An 8666-nucleotide genomic window follows, 5' to 3' on the forward strand; every position below is an offset into this window, starting at 1 on the left:
ACAAGGTTGTCAGTTCAAGGTCACCAGATGCTGCTAGAAAACCATATACAGGATTGGTATGAGTTGGAACTGACTCAGTGGCACTTAACAATAACAACAATAAGTAGAATAGAGAAAGCATTTTAAATTACAAGAGAAAAAGACAAGATTCCTTGAATGACAATAACAAATTAAATTTCTCCTAGTTATTTTATGAATATATGACGGTCTCCATTGAAGATTAGATTTAGAGAAGACTTTATTTGTATAAGTTTGAAAGGTAAATATAGATATAGATTCACAAAGCATTGTAGGTGCCAGGAAATTTGGGAGATTTCACATCTATTTTGCCATCTAAGTTTTGTTGCTGCAAGGCTGTGAAGAGTCTAAAAGAACGGACCTGGGTCAGATTGCGTGGGTTTGAATCCCAGCACAAGTACTCAGTTGTGGCCACTTGTGACGCTCTTGTTGTTGTTGTTGTGAAGTGCCGTCGAGTTGGTTCCGACCCATAGCGACCCTGAACAGGGTTTCCGAGGCTGTAACTCTTTACCCGCCGAGCAGCTGGTAGTTTCGAACTGCTGACCTTGCGGTTCGCAGCCCGATTCGTAACCACTACGCTACCAGAGCTCCTTATATTTAGGTTTCCTTAGCTGTAAAAACAGGAATTATAGTGTCTATTGTAAGAATTAAGTAATAATATTCTCATTATTATTGTAGCACAATTTCTCTTCACTTTTGTCTCACTTTTGCCATCTAGGCAGCATCGATGGGCTCAAGCGTGGCAACAGTAGTGAGGTTGGCCCAGGATCAGGCAGTGTTTGGTTCTGCTATGCATAAGGTCACTATGAGTTTGTGCCGACTCGATGGCACCTAACAACAACAACAATCCATTTTCTGCTGGTTCAAAAATTTTCCTAGAAGTATTTTTGAGAAGTTTGTCATTTCAATAAAAACAGTCCTGGTGTTGTTCTGTAAGATAAGCACTGGATAGCTAACTGCAAAGTTGTCTGTGTAAAACCACCAGTCGCTCCTTGGAAACTATATACAGGGTTGCTATGAGTTGGAAGTAATTCAAAGGCACTTAAGAACAACAAATAGTTCTTGAAGATTAAAAAAATATAGCAAGTGCATTTTAGTTTTATATGTAAAAACTTTACCAATTTTTAAAGTGTGTATCAGGATAATTCCCATATTGCTAGAGAAAACTGTTTTGATATTACAGTAATGATATGGTCACTACATAATTATTATTCAGTAGACTTTTGGTATCTTTAAAACAGCTCATGAATTTTTAAGAAAACTCAAAAAGTGGCATGCTAATGACAACTTAATTTTGTCAATCAGGATAAATGCAGTACTGCCAAACAAATATGTCACTAAACATCAAACCAAAGGAGTTGAGCAGGCCCATTATTATGCTGTAGCTGCAAATTCTTTTTTTTTTTTTCAATTGAGATTTGTGTGAAAGTTTACAGAGTAAATTTATTCACTATTCAACAATTTTTATGTATTTAGTTTTGTGACACTGACTGCAAGCCCTACAATGTAACTGTACTTTTCCCATTTATCTTTGTTTTTCTTTCCTTCTGAGCTTTATTGCTGTTGTTGTTAAGTGCCATTAAGTCAGTTCTGACTCATTATAACCCTGTATAGGGTTTCTGAGGAACGGCTGGTGAGTTTGAACCACCGAAGTTGTGGTTCAAACTGACTTTGCAGTCCAACACATTAATCTATAATGCCATACATAGCAGGACTCCTGAGGTTTATTAATCTTACTGTTGATTGTTGTAAAGAATGCATACTTCCCTGATGTTATTGTTTACTGTAGAGGCCTTTCTATCTTTTAGCTGAAAGATGAGCCATGAGGGAGACTTTCAGTTCCAGGCTTGAAGAGTGTCTAAGGACCATAGTCTCTGGTGTTGTGTCAGTCAGTATTATACCATTCGTTGTTGTTGTCAGGTGCCATTGAGTCGGAACCGACTCATAGCCACTCCATGCACAGCAAAACGAAACAATGCCCGATCCTGGGCCAACCTCACTACCGCTGCCACACTTGAGACCATCAATGATGCCACCTGGCTGATCCATCTCGTTGGGGGTCTTCCTCTTTCTCTCTGACCCTCCACCTTACCCAGCATGACATCCTTCTCCAGTGACTGTTTCCTCCGGACAATATGTCCAAAGTAGGAGAGACGAAGCTTAGCCATCCTGGCCTCCAAGGAGCACTCTGGCTGCACTTCTTCCAAAACAGATCTATTGGTTCTTTTGGCAGTCCATGGCACTTTCAGTATTCTCCTCCAACACCACAACTCAAAGGCATCAATTCTTCTACGATCCTCCTTATTCACTGTCCAGCTTTCACATCCATATGAGGCTATTGAAAACACAATTGCCTGGGTCAGGCGCACCCTAGTCCTCAAGCTGACATCTCTGCTCTAATACTTTAAAAAGTTCCTGTGCAGCAGAGTTGCCCAGTGCAATACGTCGTCTGATCTCTTGACTGCTGCTTCCGCGAGTGTTGATACCATTACTCTTCAATTTTTTATGATTTTGACTTTGGATCCACATTTTCTACCATTCTAACCAGAACCTCCTATTGTGATCCCTTTCAGAGAGGTCAGCAGTGGTAGCTGGCCACTGTCTGGTTCTTCTGGTCTCAGGGTCACAGAGGCTGGGTTTTACATGATCTATTAGTTCTTTAGACTAATTGTTTTTTCTAACTTTGATTTCATTCACTCTTCTTTTCTTCAAATGAAAAGAGACCAATTGTTCTTTGTACCTTAGATGGTAATTCACTAGCTTTTTGTTGTTCTTCTTCTTAAGTGCCATAGAGTTGGTTCCTACCCATAGCGACTCTGTTTGGGTTATTTCTTTTGTTTTGGTTTGGTTTTTTAAGTTTTTATTGTGAATTGAGTGAAAGTTTTACATTCAACAAATAGCATACTTTTTTTCATTACAATGATTATAATCTCCTCCATGTACTGTAAATTAACAGTATTTATCTCTATTTATTTTAGCTCTCTCTCTCTCTCTTTTTTTAAACACTCAGGCATATATAATAATTTAAAACACCAAAGGGCACATTCTGCAAGTCTGCTTCCTGACTGCCAGCTCTCAATCCCCTCGTTCCATGAATCTAGAGTCCTCAGCTGCTCCCTCTCTCCATGTCCTCATCTCTGCCTCCATCTCTGGAGTCACTGCATTTCTGGATAAGATACCTCATTCCACTTGTTCTCTTCTCCCTTGATGGTTGTGGGGTCCTCTGTTTCTGGTCTGTAATTAACTACTCCCCATTTTTGTAACGAAACTTCTACTCCTACAATTGTGAGTCACAACCAGTCATGATAACAATCACTCACCATTGAATCGTAAGAATCCTTTTCCCATCTCCCACCACCAGACCCATATAGACTAGATGAAAACTATTCAGTGGGAACTCTGTCTTACCCCACACACTCTTAAACTAAACTCCCCCTTGAAACCTTATAAGCCAGTCACTTCGTGCCTTCATCACCCATCCATTTTAGGCAGCCAATGTCTAAGATGCCCGTCCCTATCCACCCTATATACAGAGGGGATAACAGTGATACTTGATGTGAAGACCCTTTCCCTCTCTGTTGATATTTTGAGCCACTACCTCCATGAGTATAGGTCAAGTTCATCAAATGGTAGCAATTTGCCCTCATTTCCTTTATCAAAAATTGTATTTTCAAAATTTTTTAATTTAAATTTGTCTAGTCAAGTTCTGACCACCAAGCCATCGAGGCTAGGTCAGATGGGCACCATCTGCAAATTTGGGTGTTCTTGTGCATCTCCCTTCACTTCAGCTGGATGCCTCACTCTCAGCTCTAACCCTCCATGGCTATGTCTGTGTCCATGAGCTCAGGTGTCCCCAGGTCTCATCACACTTTGGACTAACTAGCCCTTTCTCTTCTCTCTCTCATCTCCAGGTCAACATAAGCCTATGAAACATGGCTGAACTCAGCCCATTTCTTCATTGCTGTCTTTTTCCCTTCCACTCACCAGTAGACTAATGTGATCACAAGCAAGCTTACATGCCTGCTCATGTGTTCCCTTTGAGTTTCAGTCATAGAGAAGGATTTGTTCTGAAGGGACTTGATTGCTTGCCTTGATATTTTCCTGGAAAACAATGTGCTTATTCTTGTAGTAGCCATACATACTGCCATTTTGTTTGTTTTTTTTCCTGCTGAAGGTTCTTTGAAGATGTATTTTCTGTCACTCTAGCTATTACAGGCTGGTCTACTTGTCATTTCTAGTGGGAATGTTCAACCTCAGAAGATTCTGGATGAGGCTTAGGACTCCACCTAAGGTCCTATACACTGCACAGACTTCACAAGAGGCCTATTTCACTGGGCAAGTTGTAGAACCTTTTTTAGGTATTCCAATCAGTCATAGGCTGACGACAGGATTACAAGCTTTCTGTAAACATGTTTCCCAACATTTCTTTCTATCCCACTCAAATGTCTATTTTACAATAGTAGGCAAGGGAAACCAATATCCATAAGACAGTCAAGCATCTTAGTATTATTACCCCCCCTTCAGACTATGCCTAGATTCCTGTTTCAAAGAGCCCTGTTGTTACAAGTTTGAACACACATTACTATTGACCTGTCACATTTTGCTCATGCAAACCTGTCTCAGTGTTCCCCTATCTACCTTGTTCTTCCACCTGAACCCCTTCTTGTGCATTATCCTCCCTAACACTTGAGCTATGATTTATCTGACTCTACCCTGTGCCCCTACACTACTACCACATCCCTTCACCTCCCCCAAACCCTCTACACACCCCCAAGCAATAAGCAAGAAAGATTTTTTTTTTCCCATTTTAGTATGAGTATCTTTTTCTTAAGCTTTTATAATAATGGTCTTATGCAATATTTGTTCCTTTGTGACTAACTAATTTCTTTCACTCAGCATAATGTACCCAAGGTTCATTCAGTTATGTGGTAGATTACAGCTTCCTTTTTATTCTTCAAGGTAGCATAATATTCCAAAAATCAGTTTGAATTCCTCTCCTAATGATGACACCTTGAAAAGAAAATTAGGAAACCAATACCATTTACAATAGCCACCCAAAGGATGAAATATTTAGGAATAAATGTAACCAGAAAAACAAAGGATGTATACAAAGAAAACTACAAAACACTACTACAAGAAACCAGAAAAGACTTAGAAAAATGGAGGAATATGCTATGCTCCTAATAGGAAGACTTAACATTATGAAAATGTAAATTCTACCCAAAGCAATCTATACATATCAGGCAATCCCAACTACATTCTTTAGAGCAATGGAAAAAACAATGACAAATTATATATGGAAAAGAAGGAGACCCAAGATAAGCAAAGCACTACTTAAGAAGAACAAATTTGGAGGCTTCTCACTCCCTGATTTCAAAATCTATTTTATGGCTACAATGGTAAAAACAGCCTGGTACTAGTACATTGAAAGTTACATAGATCTCAAGCTTTTAAGACCCCAGTCACAACTCACCAAAGTAGGATGTAGAACATTGCCTTTGTAGACTATAGTATCCCAAATGACTTTAGTGTCCCCCAAGACAATAGTCCTGAATTCCCAGGCCCAGTGACTCATTCCCTCAAGATATTTGGTTCTGGCAAAAAGAGCCTTGGTGTGGCACTGCAGGGCAAGTCCTGGACTAGTAACTGAAAAGTTGACTTGATGGCACACAATAACAATAACAAGCTTTCATAAACTTGCCCCTTTCATGAGCTAATATATTCAGGATATATTTAGTTGCAAACTGTTAGTGGGCAAAGACATGAATATTTCTAAAGGAAACTAGTTTATAAAATTTTTTGCTACATTTTTAAAATGTATTTCTTAATCTTTACAATATATGTTGCTGTTATTGTATAGGGTTTCTCAAGAGTAAATAGTGGGTTTGAACTACTGAACTGTGGTTAGCAAACCAGTGTTTATTTTACAGTACCCTGCTTCAAAAATTCAGGGAAAAGTTACATTATTTTATAACTTCATTTCCACAAATTGTTGAAGCCCTCTTGTATAACTTAGTTTATTTAATAAAAATGCATTAAGCGTAACGTGGTAATGTTAATGGTTAAAAAATAATACTTTGTCAATCTCAAAATTATGATAGAAGCAAAGAGACAGAAATACTTCATTAAAACAACCCATGAAAATAAGTGTGTGTTCGTAGTTGTTATCGAGAAAGAGAAAGAAAAAAAGAGAATTTGTATGGGAATGTGTTTCTATGATCCAATAATACTTAAGGAAATGGTATTTTAATAGATTTAAAATACAACAATTATTTAAAATGTGCTCTTAGCATTAATTTTATGTTGCTGTTGTGTTCCATTGAATTGACTTATCTGGCCAACTGATTGGAAGTGAGATCCATATTTGTACCCATGCCAAAGAGAGGTGACCCAATAGACTGTGGAAATCATTGCACAATATCTTTAATATCCCATGTAAGTAAAATTTTACTGAAAGTAATACAGAAAAATGGCTGCAACCATATATTGACTGAGAACTTCCAGAGGTTCAAGCTAGAGTCAGAAGAGGACTTGGAAAGAAGGATATCATTGCTGATATCAGATGGATCTTGGCTGAACACAGAGAATACCAGAGAGATGCTTTCCTGAACTTTATTGACTATGCAAAGGCCTTTAATTGTGTAGATCATGACAAGCTATGGACAACATTGCAGAGTATGAGTATTCAGGAACACTTAATTATGCTCATGAGGAATCTATACATAGACCAAGAGGCAGTTGTTCAAACAGAACATGGAACAACTGAATGGTTTAAAATTAGGAAAAGTGTGTGACAGGGTTGTATTCTTTCACCATACATATTCAACCTGCATGCTGAGCAGATAATCTGAGAAGCTGTGTTATATGAAGAAAACCGTAGCATCAGAATTAGAGGAAGACTCATTAACAACCTGCGGTATGCACATGATACATCCTTGCTTGCTGAAAGTGAAGAGGACTTAAGATAGTACTGATGAATATCAAAAACCATAGCCTTAGGTATGGATTGCATATCATTGCAAAGAAAACAAAAATCCTCACCACTGGACCAATAAACAATATTCTTATCAACAGAGAAAAGATTGAAGTTGTCAAGGACTTCATTTTTCTTGGATCAACCATCAACATTCGCAGAAGCAGAAGTCAAGAAATCAAATGACGTATTGCATTAGGAAAATCTGCTGCACAAGAACTTTTTTAAGTGTTGAACAGCAAAGATGTCAGCTTGAAGACTAAGGTACACCTGACCCAAGCCGTGGTATTTTCAATAACCTCATATGTGTGTGAAAGTTGGACAGTAAATAAGGAAGACCTTAGAAGAATTGATGCTTTTGAGTTATGGTGTTGAAGGAGAATATTGAAAGGTCCATGGACTTCCAAAAGAACCAATAGATCTGTTTTGGAATAAGTGTAGCCAGAGTGCTCCTTAAATGCCTCTGTTTGGATGGCCAGACTTTGTCTCTCATATTTTGGACATACTGTCAGGAGGCACCAGTCACTGGAGAGGGATATCATGTTTGTTAAGGTGGTGGGTCATAGAAAAAAAAGGAAGATCCTTAGTGAGATGGACTGGCCAAACAACAGCATCAATGGGCTCAAGCATGGCAACAATTGTGAGGTTAGCTCAGGATCAGGCAGTGTTTTGTTCTATTATGCAGAGGGTCACTGTGAGTCGGTACCAACTCTATGGCATCAAACCACCATAGCAACAACATAGTAACCTTGTATAGGGTTTCTTAGGCTGTAAATCCTTACGGGAGCAGAAAGCCTTATATTTCTAATTTTTTCATAGAGAAGAGAAAATTGAATTCATTTTTTAGGCTTTATAGTTATCATCTCATTAAATATTCACAACAAACAAATAAGCATTAGTAGCTACATTTTACAGTTGGGCTGCAGAAGGTCAGATTTATATAACTAGTAAATGGTAGACCATAAACAGAATTCACACAGTATGATAAGCAAATGTATGTTCATTCTATCACATTGCTGTAGCAGACATCTAAAGAATCATAACATTTAATGGATTTAAGAACTCTTCAGAATCAAACAGTTTACTCATCCATTTGAGATACCATGTTCATGATCTCAGCCAGGTACCCTTTTAATATAATTCTTGCCAAAGCAACTCCAATATTAGCAAATGGCCATCTTGGGAGAAATATCATACATAAAGGATGACAAAGAAAACAATGAATGTAAAGCTTATTGTTAACTTGTTTGTTTCCTGGAACTTAATAGTCAAGTCCAGTTTAACTATATGTATAAGGCATTCTTAGCACTTTATTTACACTATAACACTTAAAGTTAAGAATCAACTATGTCTTCTGAAAGAGCATATGGTTTCCCTTGCTAGGGAAATTGCATGGTGGATAATATTCTTCAGTCTGTCTTCTTGAGGCAGACTGAACAGGAAAAGAACAGTTAAAATAAAACAACTCAGAAACTCTAACTAAAGAGTTTTTCCATTTGTCAAAACATCTCAAAAACGTCATAGCTTCAGAAATACTTACCTAAGCAAAAAGGAGCATACCACACGGCAAACTATTGCAAAATTGACATAGAAGTAAATACTACTTTATTAAATAATATTATAAAAGGAAGCCTTTGTTTTGTTCCCATGCTTGGCTTTTTTTTTTTTTTTTTTT

Source organism: Chrysochloris asiatica, unplaced genomic scaffold (genome assembly GCF_000296735.1).
Source record: "Chrysochloris asiatica unplaced genomic scaffold, ChrAsi1.0 scaffold00045, whole genome shotgun sequence".
Classification (NCBI taxonomy): Eukaryota; Metazoa; Chordata; class Mammalia; order Afrosoricida; family Chrysochloridae; genus Chrysochloris; species Chrysochloris asiatica.